We start from the raw sequence: 17,159 nt of genomic DNA, 5'->3' as shown, positions 1-17,159 counted from the left end.
CTACCTCCTCACCCCTGGGTTTCAGCCTTTGCCTTGTGTAGCCTGCGCACTCTTAGCCCTTGCTAGGCTTTCTGCCTTTCACCCCTTCTACCTCCCCCTTTGGAGCCTGGGCTTCACCTTTGCCATTCCCAACTAGCCATAAGGCTGTAACCTCCAGGGCCTTGCTCCTCTGGCCATGCTGTGTTATGAAGGAGACCACAAACTCAGCCCTGTCAGAGCAGGTGCCTGCTATCTCAAGGATTTCTTCAGGGGTAGCATCTGGGCAGAGGAAGTTAAATGGGTCATCTGGTTCTGCAGGAGTTTCCAGCTGCTGGTCTTGTCCCCTGACCGCAGTGGGGTTGGAAATTCAGTAACTCTGTCTAAATCCTCTGCATACATCCTTTCCCAGTTTCCCCAGCGGAGGCTTCAATGCAGACTGTGGTGACCGGTAGCTGAATAGGGCTTGTCTGCTTTTGCAACACCACAGATTTCCAGGCAGGACACACGTCCCTGAAGAATTTAGCCCTTATGCATACGGCCTTGTGCATTCCTGCTTTGAATCTTGCCCTCTCTCTTTCAAGGGGAATCTTAATTTTGAGTTTCTGAGCTGACTAATATTTGGATGTTTTGAGAAAGTTTCAGTGCCCTTAAAATGATTTTTTTTTTTCTCCCTGAAGTAATATGCTTTTTTCAGTCTTCTTAACTAAATCTATGGAAAAAAAAACCTGCAAAGGAACACATTCCCACTTGTGCTGTGCTTATTTCATGTTATGATAACATATATATATGTATATGATATCCATAGATAGACCATATGCAAAGTAAGTTGGGTCCCAGGTTCTTTTAGATACCACAACTATGGAAAAGATTAGTGCAAACAAGAAACAGGCTGTAACAACCAAATGTTTGAGTACTAATTCAGTCTTTATTTTGGCAAAAATCTCCCATTGCCTTCAATGAGAATTTCCATACATGAGAACAGAGTGAATGCTATACTGTAGTTTTCATAACCTTTGTACATGTTTGTGAGCACTTACAGAGATGCTTAGTCACACTGGGATGAATGTGATGAGTAACTGCTCACCTATCTTGTTGTAGGTTGCACAGCCCACTCAAGGAAAACCCACAAAGACCTTTAACTCAGAAAGAACATTTCCATTACTGGGGACACTCAGGGCTTTCCTGACAAATTTGGTCTTCTATAGATAGTAACAGCAGAGCTCTGATTATAGCTGTGTTTGCATAACTCCTGCAACTAAAATTCACTGAATCTGAAGTGGCAGCATTATGCCATGATTTGCTGTCATATCACACGTTAACTCTCTGCTGCAGAGACTCATTAACCTACTGTTGCTAAATAATCACTCCATTTCAGTCTCTTCACTTGTACCGCTCCTTGCCAGACTCCAGTAAAGACAACTTGGTCAGTGCCGAACTCTGCAGGAGAGCATGAGTCTCAACACTAATATTTGTTTCTGACAGATCTCAGAAAATGTGCCTCTCTTTTTCCATCAGGAGGGAAAAACATACTTCGCCATTTCTAGTTCTGCTTCCTGCTATGCTGCCTTATGAGCTCTTTTTCTGACCTATATATTATATGGCTATCATACTTATGTAGTGACTCTAATGAAACCAGGGCCAGATGAAGCCAATACAGGAATTTTGGTTCATTATGGTATGCATCACCTGAAGCCTCTCCTTCCACTTGCAGCAGAGATGGAGAGAAAACTGTCTCATTCCAGTAAAGGTGGGCTTTGTATCCAGAAAACTCTTTTTCCAGATGCACACCAAGCACCAAGAGCCTTGCCCATTTCACTTCTAAAGTTGATCTTGGCCATTCCAACTGGACTGGTGCCTACAGAAAACACAGCCAGGGAAGGTGATGCCCCCTCACCAACAAATGCAAAGGTCTGAAAGGTTAAAGCACTCACTGAGGATCTGGGAGACCCTGGTTCAGATCTTTCCTCTGTCTGCAGTAATTTGAACCTGTATAAATAGCCAGTGTGCCAGAAGGAAAGTGAATGATAATGTCACAGGCCACACACAGACCCTCCCCTTGGGATGAATGATGCAGATCTCCATATTCCCACAAAAATGCCCTGACCTCTAGACTTCACCTTCTCCAGTCTGGTGAAGAGTTATTACCAACAAAGCAAAACAGCTTCACTGGTGGGAAAGGCTGGGCCTGGAACACCATTTATGGCCTGGTCATGGCTCAAATCTACTTCCAGTGAAGGTGTATAATGCACAATCAGATCCCCTCAAACAGAAGCAAAAATCAACCTAAGGTCTGATACACCCCAGAGTACTTTTCAGTGATCTCATATGTGCCTCCAGGCCATGGTTGAGACACTCATTACGACTTATCCTATTAAGGATGCCCATAAAAGCCCTCTAACAAATGTCCTGGCTTACCAGCCATTGCCTGCCCAGCAAGTAAGCAGGTACCGCTACCCTTACAGCTGTACTCCAAGTGAGTTTATGCATTAATGAAGAGTATTTATGTGGACATACACAGACTCTATTAAAAGTGTAATCTTTTTGCAGATGGACATTTTTCTACTGACCAGTCTGTTATTCTTCTTTAAGAAAAAAGGAACTAAATCAGACTGCTTAAGAAGAAAGGAACTAAATCAGACTGCTCAAATTACCGTGGTATTACTCTGCTCTCCATTGCTGGCAAAATCCTGGCAAGAATGCTCTTGAACAGACTAGTACCTGCTATAGCAGAAGGAATTCTACCTGAAAGTCAGTGTGGTTTCAGAGCCAACAGGAGCACCACAGACATGGTATTTGTTCTCAGACAACTGCAAGAGAAGTGTAGGGAACAGAACAAAGGTCTCTATGTAACCTTTGTTGACCTCACTAAGGCTTTCAATACTGTGAGCAGAAAAGGTCTGTGGTAGATTTTGGAACGTTTAGGTTGTCCCCCCAAGTTCCTTAAAATGATCATCTCACTCCATGAGGATCAGCACGGCCAAGTCAGATATGGCAATGCACTTTCTGAGCCCTTTCTAATTACCAGTGGTGTGAAACAAGGCTGCGTTCTCGCTCCAACCCTATTCACAATATGATGCTCCAAAGGGCCACAGCAGACCTCGAGTATCAGGACGGTATCTACATTCGATACCGTACTGATGGAAGCCTATTCAACCTAAGGCAACTGAAGGCCCACACCAAGATCTTAAATTATCTTGTCTGGGAGCTGCTTTATGCTGATGACGCTGCCCTTGTCGCTCACACAGAAGCAGCCCTGGAGCGTTTAACATCCTGCTTTGCAGATGCTACTGAGCTCTTTGGGCTGGAAGTCAGCTTAAAGAAGACAGAAGTTCTCTATCAACCTGCACCTCAGGAAGTCTTCCATCATCCCCATATCACCATTGACCAATCAGAGCTCAAATCAGCTCAGCAGTTTAATTACCTAGGCAGCCTCATCTCCTCGGATGGTAAGATTGATGGGGAGATAGACAACAGGTTAGTAAAGGATTATAGTGCTTTTGGAAAACTCCATAAAAGAGTATGGTGTAATAAACACTTGAAGAAAAGTACAAAGATCAGTGTTTACAGAGCCATTGTGCTGCCTACTCTTTTATATGGTTCCGAATCATGGGTCATCTACTGCCACCACCTGCGACTCCTAAAGTGCTTCCATCAACGCTGTCTCCATACAATCCTAAACATCCACTGGTCAGATTATGTGACCAATACATCTGTTCTAGAACAAGCAGCAGTCACTAGCATTGAGGCCATGTTGCTGAGAACACAGCTGTGTTGGGCAGGGCACGTCTCAAGGATGAAGGACCACCGCCTCCCTAAGATCCTGCTCTATGGTGAACTTGCCACTGGCTGCCGCATGAGAGGAGCCCCGAAGAAAAGATACAAGGACTCCCTGAAACAACATCTCAGCCTTGGCCATATTGATCAACATAACTGGTCTACTCTGGCCTCCAATCAGGAGGCCTGGAGACACACCATCTATAACGCTGCTGCTTCCTTTGAAAATGCATGCAGGATCACTCTCGAGGAGAAAAGACAACGCAGAAAGAATCATGTCTTGCTGAATATACCACCTAAGGAGTCTTTCTGCTGTGCCTTTTGTAATCGGACATGTCTATCTCGTATTGGCCTTATTAGCCACCAACGTGCTTGTAACAAATGTGGATAGAGCCTTTCCCAAATCTTCCTTCGTGAAGCCCAGCCATGTGACTAGTGTGTTATAAAGGCAGCCAAATGCTCAAGTGATGCTAAAGGGGAAAATCTCATTTTCATTTTTGGACCACAGTGGGTAATAGATTTTGACCTCTTTAATACTTAAAATTCACAGAGTTGAGGTGGTTTATTACATCATTTCACAAATTAATGCAAAATGACAACCAAACATCCACGTGAGAAAAGCTAACCTAAGTGAACTTCACCAAATTGAAATACAAGGGATTGTGTTTTACTTGTAATGTTGCTCCTAAATAGCTTTCATGTCCACTGTCCCTAGTAAGCTAGGTAGCTCACAGCAAGCAGGAAAAGTTCATGGTTTCCCTGAGCTGATCACCAGCTGTGAGTTCCAGTCTCAGAATCCTTATTTTCCTCTAATCTAGCCGTGATATCTTCGGAGCAAGATGACTACACCAGCAGGAGAAGAACTGAGACTTCACATTTTACCCCTCATCTACTTAGCCAGACTCTAAAGAACTGCTGCCTAGGCCAAACTCCCTGGAACATGGCCCCAGAGACTACAATCAGTGAAAAAAGGGATCAAGCAAACATTGAGAACAACCTTCAGGACCAATCCATCAAGTCAGAAGACACAGTGGTATCAATGAGTACATTTGTGCTCTCCAGATGGAATTACACTCCTTTGCAGCAAGACATGGGAGGAAACACAGAAACTGGGTTTTTGTCCCCGACTTCATACATGCACATGATTCTTGAAGAGGGTACCTATTTCAAATATATACATAAAACAACACCAAAATATACAGGTTTGCTGAGGCAATACAGTCAGAATCCTGGGAAATGAGATTGTGGATGAGCAGTAACAGCGTGTTATGCTGCTCAGACATGGAGAATTAATCTAAATGTCTCATCAATAATTCGTAACTACTGTTCCTCATAATATTTCTGAGACATAGTGCACCTCCAGAAGAGTGACCTATGGTGTCTTCTGGTTCCTACATCACCAAGAGAATTTCTAAGTTCAGTCGAAAAGACCAAACTGCTCCTTCAGTTATATCTGGAACTGGAGGATGTAGCAGAAAATGGAGTGCAGAATTTGATTTTCAGAATCTTTATTATTAATAATGTCTCTGAAGCCAGCAAGAGCTTAGCTTGATATTTTTAGATCTAAAAGTGAAGCTAGCAAATTAACTTTGTTTTTGTTCATCAATACACTTAATTCCACATTTATTTCAGCTTTTAGAGTACAAAGCCATGTCTTACTTCTCAGAGTAAATTGTGCTGTCCAAGTTCTTAGAAACATGCCTTTTCTTTTACTGTCACCCCAGACCATTAAGTAAGAGTTTTCATAGAGTGCCATAAAATATAGCATTCTGTTCTGCTAAATAGTTTGGTGATTATCTCAGATACAAAAGCAGATTTGGCTTCAGTCTTTGGTTATAGACTGCTCTCTGTTGCTTCTGTGTTGTAGATACATCATTTTCCCTGTTCCCTTGATAAATAGTTTTCTGTAGTTTTGTCCTCTTGCATTTTAACCTTTTGTTACAGAGTTAGCAGAAATTACTGAGGAAGGAACATTTCTTAAGAGCTTCTTATGCGATAGACTGGGAAAACAAGCATTCACTTGCTGCCAAGATTGGAAGGTAAGGAGAGAAAGGGCATGTTTTGGGCAAGCTGCTTTGGCAGGATTGGGATATTTTGTGGTAAACTGTCATTCTAATCTGAGGTATTTTAGACCAGACAGCTACAGCTGCTGTCAAAGAGAAAAGCTTCTCATTTCTGCTGGTCTTGCAACTTTGGATAACGTGTGTTTGCTGCTGCCAGTAAAGCCAAGAGTTCTTCCAGAGGGCACTGCTGATCTAGAGGGCAAAGCTATATATAATATTTTTTGGTATACCATGATATGTTGGTCCTAAGGGAACCCAAGCATCCAGGAAAGACTGAAGTTAGAAATGTGGGTGGAAGCTTTGCAGCCCACAGATATTTCTAAGTCCAAACAACATCCTGAGGAAGTGAGTCTGGAAAGGGACTTTCTCATGCTGTACTCTTTTCCAGCTATTAACAATATTATGTGCTTTGCAGCACCATTCATGCACCAGAAATGCAATCACTTATCAGAAGCAAAGGCTATTTAGTCTGTTGAGGAATGCAGCCTTTGGATTAATGCATGGCATGCCGCTGATACTCCCTCTCCAAGCATAATGTATTGCAGCCATAAATGGTGAAATTAGGCATGACAGATTGAGACTTGTAGTCTAACTGCCTGCCAGATGGGTTTGAGTTTTGTACAGCCACCCACACGGAAAAGAGCGTCCTTGGCCCCTCAGATGTTTTAGGTACAATTGGAGCAGTCAAATTTTTAAAGAAGAATTCTCTTTGCAACAGGTACTGATCAAATCTGGCACTTAGAATGAGACATGTAAAGGTATAAGGAGTATGCTTTTGTAGTGTCCTGTGCTTGCAATTTAAGCACTTCTCTTTTGAAATTTTAATCCAAGCCTATGCTCTAGCAATTGGGCAGCCCAAAATACACAATAATAAGCTGGTTGGAGCAATAGTGACTCTTTGGTGGAAATTTCTTTGGGGGTCTCTTTCTTTAGACAACCCCAAATGACAATATCTCTGTCATTGTTCCAGATGTCCTAAAAGTGAGGCTATTTACAGTTTTTGTACATTAGTGTCTCATATCTCTGCCCACAGGGAGACAAATGAATAGTTGAAAGCAACAAAATGAGAAAATAAGCAAAAAGAGCATCTGCAGCAGAACAAGTGATGAAACACACCTACTCTTGTTTGAAATCACTGTGTAGGGAAGGGCTTTATACCAATGCAGTTTGAGTCTGCAAAAGACTGGACTACTGGGGAGGTCACGGCTTTATAATTTGACAGCAGTTCTATTTTGGGAGACCTCCTGGTGAAGAGGAACAAGCATCAGACAGACACACAGTTATGCACACACGCACATTCACATATCCTGACACATGATTGGCATAACCTGGCACTATGAGAAAAACATGACTAGCACACGTTTTACCTGGAAGGCTTAGAATGATTTCATATTGCTGTTTCTTGAATTAACAGCAACCTTATGGCACAGAATTAGTTCTGTTTTTCAGAGCCAGTAAGCCTTGTGAATTAGGGACAGGTTAGAAGAAAAGTATTAGGTCAACAGCGACGATTACGGAAAAGTATTCAGACATCTCCAAAGCTATGTCATGTTGGAGCCTAGATAACGCTGTTGACAGCCTTATCAAAAAGGGTAAGAACTTAAGAAATTTGGAAAATAAACTGCCTCTTCTCCATTTTAAAGATCTCATGTAGAGATCTTTAAGTGGCTGAGATGAAGCCACTTGGAAGGGCAGATGTTTGTACTGCTATGTGTATTTTATTCAGATTTTTTCAATACTTACATTTTCACAACATGGATGTATCTTCAAAGAAAGGACCACCATCTGCAAACAACTTAGTAACCCGCAACAAAAAAAAAAATAAATTTTCAGAAACTCTTACAGGAACAGTACAGATTTCCTGATATTGCAAAAAGAAATTCTGCCTCAAAACAATGTCTTGTCATTATAGATCCTGTGTGACAAGTTGCTCACTTAGCTGCTACAGATTTCAAAATGTTCTGAGCATTTACTGTGTATCTTTCCAAAGGTTATCTATTTGGTGAATTAACCCTTTACATTCCTTTAGCTGCATTAATATCCTGCCTAGTGTGGTCCTTCTCCGTTGTCCTGTTATCTGCTGGTGGAAAAGTCTCTACTATAGTAAATGACTTTTAAATACCAAGAAACCACCAAGCAACTTCTAGAGTCAGTTTACCAAGCTACATTAGAATATAGTTCTAGGAAATGCTTTTAGGTGGTGTAGATTTCAAATAAGAAATTAGTTCACATCGTACAAATAAACAATAGGGTAGGAAGGTCAGTATGTTCCAGCAGAGGAGCAGAATTTATTTCCCCAGCCTCGAAGTTACAATAATATTCAGGATTACAAAGGTTTTTCTGATCAAATATTAAAACTCTGCTACAAAGCAGGGTAGGCAATTTTTTTTTTTTTTTAATTTATGTACTGAGCAAGGCCAGGAACCTAGGAGGAAAGGAGAGTGACATGGTAGTGCTGGAGTTGTGTGGTTGCGAAAGACAATTAATTTATACTGGGATAGATTATTTTCTCTTTTTTAAAAATGTTTTATTCTAGATGGAGGTGCTCACAGAAACCAATTTGTGGATATAAATGCATCAGTATGAAATCCAGATTTCTTACAGTTAAAATTCAGAGGTGTGTCCAACTTACGACATGAAGGACTGTGTTCAGGTTAGGCACCTTTGCGCTCATGGATACATCAAACTATGTAAAAATGGAGGGATCATGAAGTTTCTTTCACCAGATCATATGCCAAGCCAGTGAGTGGCTTAGGGAAAAACCTGTACAGAGGAGAAGTGATTTCTTGTCATTACGCAGATCTCTTCATCAGGCATGGGATGGCTGGGCTGGAGATCCACTTCTCCAACTTGTCTTTGCTCAGGCTTTCCTGGCAGCAAAGCTGATGTGACATCAAAAGGCTCCTTCGCACATCAACACCTGCAGCTCTTAATGCAATGGGGAATATTCCTTTTCTTCCTCTGTGGATCAAACCCTTCATGCCTCTGGTGCATCCTGAAGTCCCCCAGGGGATTATTCCTCACTGCCTCCTTGCAAGTTTTGAACAAGATGGAAGAAGAAGGAAAACAATTTTCTATGTTGTGGAAATGACAAAGGAAACAGCTCTCATATGTGCCCAAGGGTTCAAATTGTAAAGACTGATTTGGTGCTATCTTCCAGTCACAGGTGTGGGTGGGTTTTTAGCAGAGAGGTGAGGGGTGGGGGGAACTCAACAAACTCATCTGAGATCCTTTAGTTCAAACGCTTCTTGTCAAGACTTAGTGAGAGAAAAAAAGTATTAAAAGAGCAAAAGCAGGAAAGGGCCATTTGGCTTATCTTGTTCACTTCCTGAAATCCAAACAAACTTTCAAAAAAATCCATATCACACCCTATCCATTCACCCTGTTTCCCTGTGCCGAGGATGGGAGAGTCTAGACAAATCTGGGCTTTGCAAAACCTTTGGAACTTTTTCTGAAAATAGGTTCCAAATGTTTTGTTAAAGGTTTTGAACTTGTTGGAAAACACTTGCTGGGGGTTTGAGGGAGGTAGGTTTTTTGGGTTTATTTATTTGTTTTCATTCTAAGCACCATTGCCAAGAGCACGGGAGAGACAGGCTGGGAGGTCTGCGCCAGAAAGCGATTACTCACATGAAGCAGTCTCAGTGACTTCCTTGGGACACTATTTGCCAGCAGTGACTCAGCCAGTGTCACCACAAGTCAAGAACCAGCCCTGGTTGGACGTGGCAGCCCCCCTGACCCTTTCACATTAGGTGTTTCCCAAAAGCTCCTGCCTTTATACCTCTCACTCCAAGTGCAGGAGCATGGTTTTCCAGTGTTTACCTACCTGGCCTTCTTCCGGCTGTGCCCTGTGGCTTCTCGTGCACTGTGAAGTTCAGCTGTGTGGCTTCACCTTCTGGTAGGAGATGTTTGACCCCTGGGATTAGAAGCAGCAGCCCCTGCCCCTCAACTCCCATGTCTGGCTTGCACAACCTGGAAGCCAGGTCTGCAGGCGGACACAGATACATCATTTCAAATGAGCTACCTCAAAGCCTGTATGCATCTGAGCTTTGCTCTCTGTTGACCCAGGGTGCATTTTAACTAGTCAATGGCAGTTTCTAGACCAGTGAAAATCCAGTTCTTCTTTACAAGTCAGATTAAACAACAACAACAACAACAAAAAAAACAAAAAGAAAGAAAGAAGAGCAGTGTCAGAGGTATTCACTGCAATATTGGAGAGGTGAATTTCCTCAGAGCATGTGCCCAGCTCCTCTCCCTGCTCACTCCTCTGGCCTTCTGCTGTAGTTGCCAGTTAATAAATACATTGTGCTGTTCTTGAATCTCATCCTTCACAAATATTCTGTTCTTTCTCATGTCCTGATGAAAGAAATGCTCCAGAAATGAGCCAGTCTTGTTGGGACTCCTGGAAAATTTGTGGGTGCTAACTTTATGTCATGAAATAGAAGCAAGCAGGGCAGTTGCTTTAGTCCAGGGAGACTTAATTGAAAATTCACTGAGCTAAGTGATGAAAGTCGGGAGCCTTCATCACAGATTTGACTTCTTAATGTCTTAAGCCTTTCTTGTAAGAACAAGGGAATGGTCACGTTCAATCCTAGCTGGATTAGGTGTTTTTCTAATCGACCTTTTTGCTTAAACACAACAAAAACACACAGGAAAATTTCGGAACACTATTATTACTTGTGCCGGTGGTTTAGTTTTGTTTTAAACTCTGCAAATCCTGATGCTGTAGAACATTTATTCACAACTTTAGAAAAAATGTCAGGAAAAACTCATGAGGCAATACTTATGGGAGGCCACCAGGATTTAAGGGAAAGTGTCACCAAAAAGGTAACATTAAGGAAGATTTGAGCAGTTTCCAGTTAATGTGAAAATCAACAACGATAACACCACATTGTGAGACCCTGAAGTAGCGTGACTCTTTCTTTTACCTTATACAGTGAAGGCTAGATGGCTTTGGGGAAAAGTTAGCTCACAAATTCCCCTGAAATACAGGCTGGACTTTGGGAAAATGTGGGAACTGCATGTAAACATTTTTCACACACTTCAGCGTATTTTACATCTAGAAGTGGAAAAAGAGTGAGTGAAACCAGGGTGGGTGAATAGATTTTGGTGGACCTGCATTTCTCAGATATCTAAAACCAAGTCATCCTCGGGAACTTTCAAGGATTCTCTTTCTTCAATGAAACAAGGACTAATTTCTAGTTTGGCCATACAAAGTAACAAGTTTGGCTAATTGCCTGAAAGTTTTGATTAAGCTGTTAATAAATTAAGCTTAGAGTAGCCAAAAATCACATCTCACTGATAAAATTCCCATTTGATAGAAAAATCCTGCAGTTTGAAAGAGAAAGGAATGTTGTGCCAGTTTAATGTGGTCCCTTGGACTGACACTTGAACATCTCTTCAGGAGAGGTTCTTCTGTGACCTGCCCCATGCTGGGGCAGAGTGGAGAGGGGAGCACAGACCTCCCTGTCCTCCTCTCAGCCCCTCACCTGCCTCATGCTCTGCCATTATTTTCATTCACAAGCTACAGGACCCGAGTGGACCATGCTTCATTTCAGAGAGAGGAAGACAAATCCAAGGCTCTCAGCCAGTTTCTAGGGATTAACAGGAATAAATAGCCCTGAAAATGCCTGAAGCCCAACTGATTCCTAAAAAGGAACAGAAAAATGAAATCAAAGTCCCAACCCATCCTGTAAATTGCAGCACTAGCACAGAACTTACTTAGTTTCAAAAATTTCAGATTTGTAGTCCTCATGTTTAAAATGAAGTCCGCTGAGTGAAAAATATAGGAGATGTTTTTGACATCTTGTAATATATTTTTGACAGAAACAGAGATAGGATTATAGAACAGAGCAGTCCAATACAAACTGTGGTCTCCAAAAAATAAAATCCCCAAACATTGCACTGTGGCCTTTCCTTTTTCCTGGCCAATGATCCCTTTAGATGGATTAGCTTCCGAATGCCCTTCATCTGGTAACAAAGATTTGGTCAGGTAGAGCTTACTGAATACCACAGAGGTGTCTCTTGACTGTTTAAAAAAGAGGGGGGTGGGGAAAAGGAGCAAACCCAGTTTTTGAGAGTTGTTAGAGGCAATCTGTCCCCTTCTGTAGACCACCACTTTTCACCTCTGAGACAATCCTGTTGCACAAATATGACCAACCAAAAAAAAGGTCAGGCTGGCAGAGCTTTAATTTTGGTACAAAAGGAGACACTGGTATTATGTTTTGCTGTTTCCTTTGGTTTCTTTGTTGAGAGGGTGGGTTTTTTTGTTCCTCCTAGTCTGAGCTCCAGTGATTCATCCATCTCCAAATGTTGACATTTTAACCCGATACAAATCCCCCTGCCTAGCTTTCTGTCTTTTCCATTTTCAGTTCAGATTTCCCTTGTGGACTTGCAATTCACTCTCAGATCATTAATATCCTTTGCTGGCAAATCCCTCTATATATACGCAGCAAGAGCGCTTGCTGCCAACTGATCTTCCTTCACCTTTTATTTCCAATGAGGAATGTAACCTCAGCTGCCTTTCAACATTTCCGGCTCCTATTTTTCTACCTATCATTCGTAGTTGCATAATGGTCACTTTACCTCAGTTATCAAGGCTCTTTATTATTGCTCACTCATTGCTGATGTTTGCCTGTAACCTCACTTTTCTAGAGGGTTGGCAGACAGGAGGCAAGACAGACTCAGGCCGCTGAGCACAGGCTTTTCTGACTATCCAGGATGTGGCATAAGCCAAGAAAGTTCCCCCTCCTTCTGAAGAAATACAGACGGGGGGGAAAAGAAAAAAAAAAAGAAGCAGCAAGTAAGTCTCAAGACCAATTTAAGCAGAATGAATGAGTCTTTGTTCTCTAGGGCAGGGTTTGCCTTTATATTTGCTGTGTTAGCCATGGTTGTGATTTAATTGCACATCTTAATGACTTTTGGTGTTTCCATTAAAGACCCAGAACCTGGAATCAAGGGAGTGCATAAGGCCCTTCGTGTGCATTCAGAGCAGAAGGTAAACCTTACTTTTACAACAAAGAGGAAGAAAATTCTCCCCAAAAGGCTCCAAAACCCAAAGGAAAATAAAAGGAAATTGACATTTGTTGGTTTTAAGAAGTCTCAGGATCTTTAAGCCACTCTCGGGGTTTTGGAAGGCGTGATGCTTTGATGCTCGAAATTGACAGTGCTGCCTTTATGTTGAGTGTGCTGCCATGCACAAATTTGCTCAAGAAATTAAGAGTAAGAACTCCCTCCATATGCTACATCGGCCCTTTCAACATGTTCCTTGTTCTCTTGATGCAAGTGGTGGCAAGGAGAGAAGTCACCGGCCATCTCACCTTTGCTGCCTTTGGAGGTTGCCCATCCTTCACAACTTCGCTAGTTAGACTCTCGTGACATCTTACCACGCACAAGAGACTTGGTTTAAGCACACACTGTACAGTGTGGAGATGTTTTATTATTTAAATGAGAAGACATGAACACAGGGTTGGGGTTCACAGGAGAATGAGGCCAATGGATGATCTCTCACTGTCCTGCGGTGAGATCCTTCCCTGCAGCCAAAGGGCCCGACCCTGTTTAGCAAAATCACCAATAACATTGCCATAACTTCAGTGGTGATCACCATGTCAGGAAGTAAAGTGTAAGTCAATGACCCATGTCTTCCATCTTCTTCTGTCCAGTTTTGCATATTTGTGACAAACTCCTTTCTTTTGATATCCTTCATCCGCTAATATTCTACCAGATTCATCACTGCCTGACTGGGTTGCTGAAGCTCTCATTCACTTTTTTTCCAAGGGAGCTATCCCCATTCCCTGTCTACGCCAGGGATTTATGCAGGTAGCACAAGCTGTAGCCAGGATAAGTCCAAGAGACTCGAGTTAATGCTTTTCCACAGAGCATGCTGACTGAACTACCAGACTGCAGCTGACCTGGCTGTGCACATGAGGAGCTTCACCCCAACCCTGTCTGTTTGCTGTCTACCATCTGCCAGAGCTGTTGCCAGAGCTGCTTTTTGGATGTTTATTAGCTGGTCTCTGTCAGCATCAGCCAAGTTAGCAATGATCTACCACCTGAGCTTGGTTTTTGCTCAGGAAAGACTGTGGAAGGCGCACACTAGATGTAAAGAAGCACACCTGGATGGCAGGGGTTTGTGATAATATGGATAGGTCATGGCCAGCAGCAGGTAATGTAGCTTGTCGAGATGGGACTGAAGAGGAAATGTGTGACCAAACCTGGAAGACAAGCAAACTCTGGTCAAACCACTTTGCACCTCTGCTCTCTTTGATGCCTTTGCCTTGTTTATCTACTTGGATTGTAAACTGCATAAGCAAGAGACTCTCTCTTAACTGTGGATTGGAAGACCAGAATGAATGACAGCAGATGAATTTGGTCTCAGATATTTTAGGCCTTACTTTAAAAAATTCTGATAAAACCTCAGGAGTATTTTTTTACACACTGGCAAACATGATACTGATGGAGATCCTCCATCAACATCGTGTCCTTAGAGTAAGCCAGATTTCTGACTTTTCTTAAGGCTGGATTAGAGAACCATGGAATCACAGAATCATGAGGTTGGAACAGACCTACAAGATCATCAAGTTCAATCATCAACCAGCACTACCACTGTAACCCCTAAACCACTAAACCATATCACCATCCAGGGATGGTGACTCCACCACCTCCCTGGGCAACCTAACAGTGAAAAAAAGCCTGACCACCTTAACAGTGAAAACATTTTTTATAATATCTAATCTGAATCTCCCCTGTCTCATTTTAAGGCCATTTCCTTATGTCCTCTCACTGCAGGCACTGTAGAAGAGTCTGATCCCCACCTCACTACAACCTCCTTTCACAGGTAGTTGTAGAGAGCGATGAGGTCCCCCCTGAGCGTCCTCTCCTCCAGACTAAACAAACCCAGCTCACTCAGTTCCTCATAAGGCATGTACTCTAGTCTTTCCATGAGCCTTGTTGTCCTTCTTTGGACATGCTCCAGCACCTCAATGTCTTTTTTGAAGTGTGGGGCTCAGAATCAAATGCAGTACTTGAGGTGTGGCCTCACCAGTGTCGAGTACAAGAGGATGATCACTGCCCTGGTCCTGCTGGCCACACTATTCTTGATACAGCCCAAGGTGCCATTGGCCTTCTTGGCCACCTGGGCATACTGCTGGCTCATGTTCAGCTTCCTGTTGACCGGCACCCCCAAGTCCTTTTCTACTGGGCACCTTTCCAGCCACTCTGCCCCCAGCCTGTAGTACTTCGTGGGATTATTGTGGCCAAAGTGTAGGACTTTCCATCTTGCTCTCATACTACCTTTGGATACCTACCTTCCCTTGACCCACCCAAATGGCACCTTCCCTGATTTATGTCATATTTCCATTAACAACTTTTTCTTCTGTTGACCCTACTGATTTCTTTGAAATTTACACTTTGATTGAAGGAATATGTAGCTGCAGCCTGTTGATGGCTAGGGGGAAAACCTCTGGACTGACCTGAGGCTCTGTTGTCACACAGGGTCTTCAACTGGTAGGTAGAGAGAAGGTGAGGCCACTCAGTGAAAAATGACGTTGTTTCTGGAGTCCAGGGACTGCTACCTGTGTATCAATGTTGTTAACCAGATGACAATGGATCTGCTTGTGGGCTGGGAACTTCTGTCCTGGCTAGCAGGGAAAGCCAGGCACTGGCAACCTGCAGATCATAGCCAAAATTTAGTGACCTAATAACCATTGAGGCTAACAGTGATCAAGAGTGTGGGAAGAGATAAGTTCTCCCGTTCTCCTGTTATACCTGACGCTGAGGTGACAGTTACTGGTATGCTGTGTTGTATTACAATGCCAACAGTATAAAAATGGTTTCAGAAAACCAACATATACATAAAAAAAAGACTTTTAAGAACATTTCTTATGTTCTGTGGTGAAAGACGGGAAAGAGCCACCCTGCTTGTTGCAAAAAGAAAGTAGAGAGTGGGTTTGGACGGTCAGTCTAGAAGTACAAAGGCGAGGAGGCATTTGATAGTAGAGATTTATTCAGTTTGGCAAATGTAAAGCAAGAGCCAATAGCTAGAAGGTGAACAAAATCAGACAAGAAGACTTTTTTTTTTTAAATGTGCAAGAAGAAAATAATTGGGGGAATTCTTATGTCATCTATGTACTGACGATCAGACAAGGCCATCACAAAGGCCTTCTCTGACCATACAATTTCTTGTTTTATTTCATGAATAATAATTCAGCTTCCATATGAATAAAAAGAGGATAACAATATGGAGCTTGAGACCTCCATTCTTGCTCTTTCTCTCAGGACAGCAACAGGACTTCTGTGCACAGGGCAAATAAAAAATAAACGTTTTCACACACAAAGAACCAACCCTCCTAGTTGCCTAATGTTCTCACACCCCATTCAAGCCAGTAGAGAAGTACCCATCATGTGTTTAGCTTCTTACAGGAATTCTTTCTCAACACACAAACTATATGGTGTGATTTCTATTTAGAGCAGGAGTGTGCAAGCTTCTTCATGTTTTTCTACTCCTGTCAGCTGATTTACATGCAAATCCTAAATCACATCTATTTTCTGTTTGTGTTTTGCAGGCAACCTAAAGTAGTGCTATTGCCAAAGGGAGAATGATGTAAAATGGCAGTAAGTAAGAGGCACTCCCAGCTACACAGTACATTTCCCCACATTTGCCTTGGCCAGTCCCACACTGTGCAAACTCTCCAGTCTTTTCCTGACATCACACCTAAGGCACTTCCCTGGGTCCTCCTACTTGGTGTGTTAAGGACAGGTTAGGGATTGGGGAGAGGTTAAAAACTATATTTAGTGCAGTTTGTACCTGAAAATAAACAGTGTTATATTAGCCAGAGATATTTTAAAGGCCACCCATCTCCACGTGCATGGGCTGGCACAGCGGTTCCTAACTGTGATTTGGGAGTGCCAGGGCACCACGTATCCCAGCCGGTGCTGGCGGTTCTGTGCGCAATTTGCCATTCCAAAGGATCCCCTCAGCAGGCGCGGAGGCGGCCGCTGTCTCAGCTCGCACACGGCAATGCTGACCCCTCGTGGCCCCCGCAGCACAGCGTCACCAGTGCCGTCCCTGCATCAGCCCTACACAGCTACCGGGCTCTGCCGGGGACCACGAGCACCTGAGGCTCCCCGGCCCTGGCGAGGTGCAAAGGGAACGTGTGCACACGACCCACACATCATCTCTTGAAATGCTTTCCACAATGGGGGCATTGCCTTCCCGTTGCTACCAGTTCCACCCTGGTAGTACTGACCGACTCACCGCCAACTTTGGTTCCAGCTCAGGGACTTTTCCATGGTCAGGATCCAACTTGCTTCTATTGCAGCAATTGCTTTTGCTATTGCTTTTTTTCT

The 17,159-nt window shown here is 43.0% G+C and overlaps 1 protein-coding gene across 2 annotated transcripts in view; it reads right to left on the bottom strand.

Annotated features, from left to right (window-relative positions):
- Window positions 1–9,050: 9,050 nt before the first annotated feature.
- MYLK4 (myosin light chain kinase family member 4) overlaps window positions 9,051–17,159 on the bottom strand; it is a 92,213-nt gene continuing 84,104 nt past the window's right edge. For both annotated transcript variants that reach the window (XM_017828739.1, XM_017828740.1), the window contains 2 exons: window positions 11,682–11,687; window positions 9,051–9,060 (listed from right to left, as the gene is read on the bottom strand). The gene's annotated coding sequence lies outside the window, so the exon portion shown is untranslated. The remainder of the gene's footprint in view (window positions 9,061–11,681; window positions 11,688–17,159) is intronic.

The sequence above is a fragment of the Lepidothrix coronata genome, unplaced genomic scaffold, assembly GCF_001604755.1.
Source record: "Lepidothrix coronata isolate B3197 unplaced genomic scaffold, Lepidothrix_coronata-1.0 Scaffold152, whole genome shotgun sequence".
In the NCBI taxonomy this organism is placed as follows: Eukaryota; Metazoa; Chordata; class Aves; order Passeriformes; family Pipridae; genus Lepidothrix; species Lepidothrix coronata.
This window is presented reverse-complemented; position numbering and strand designations above follow the sequence as displayed.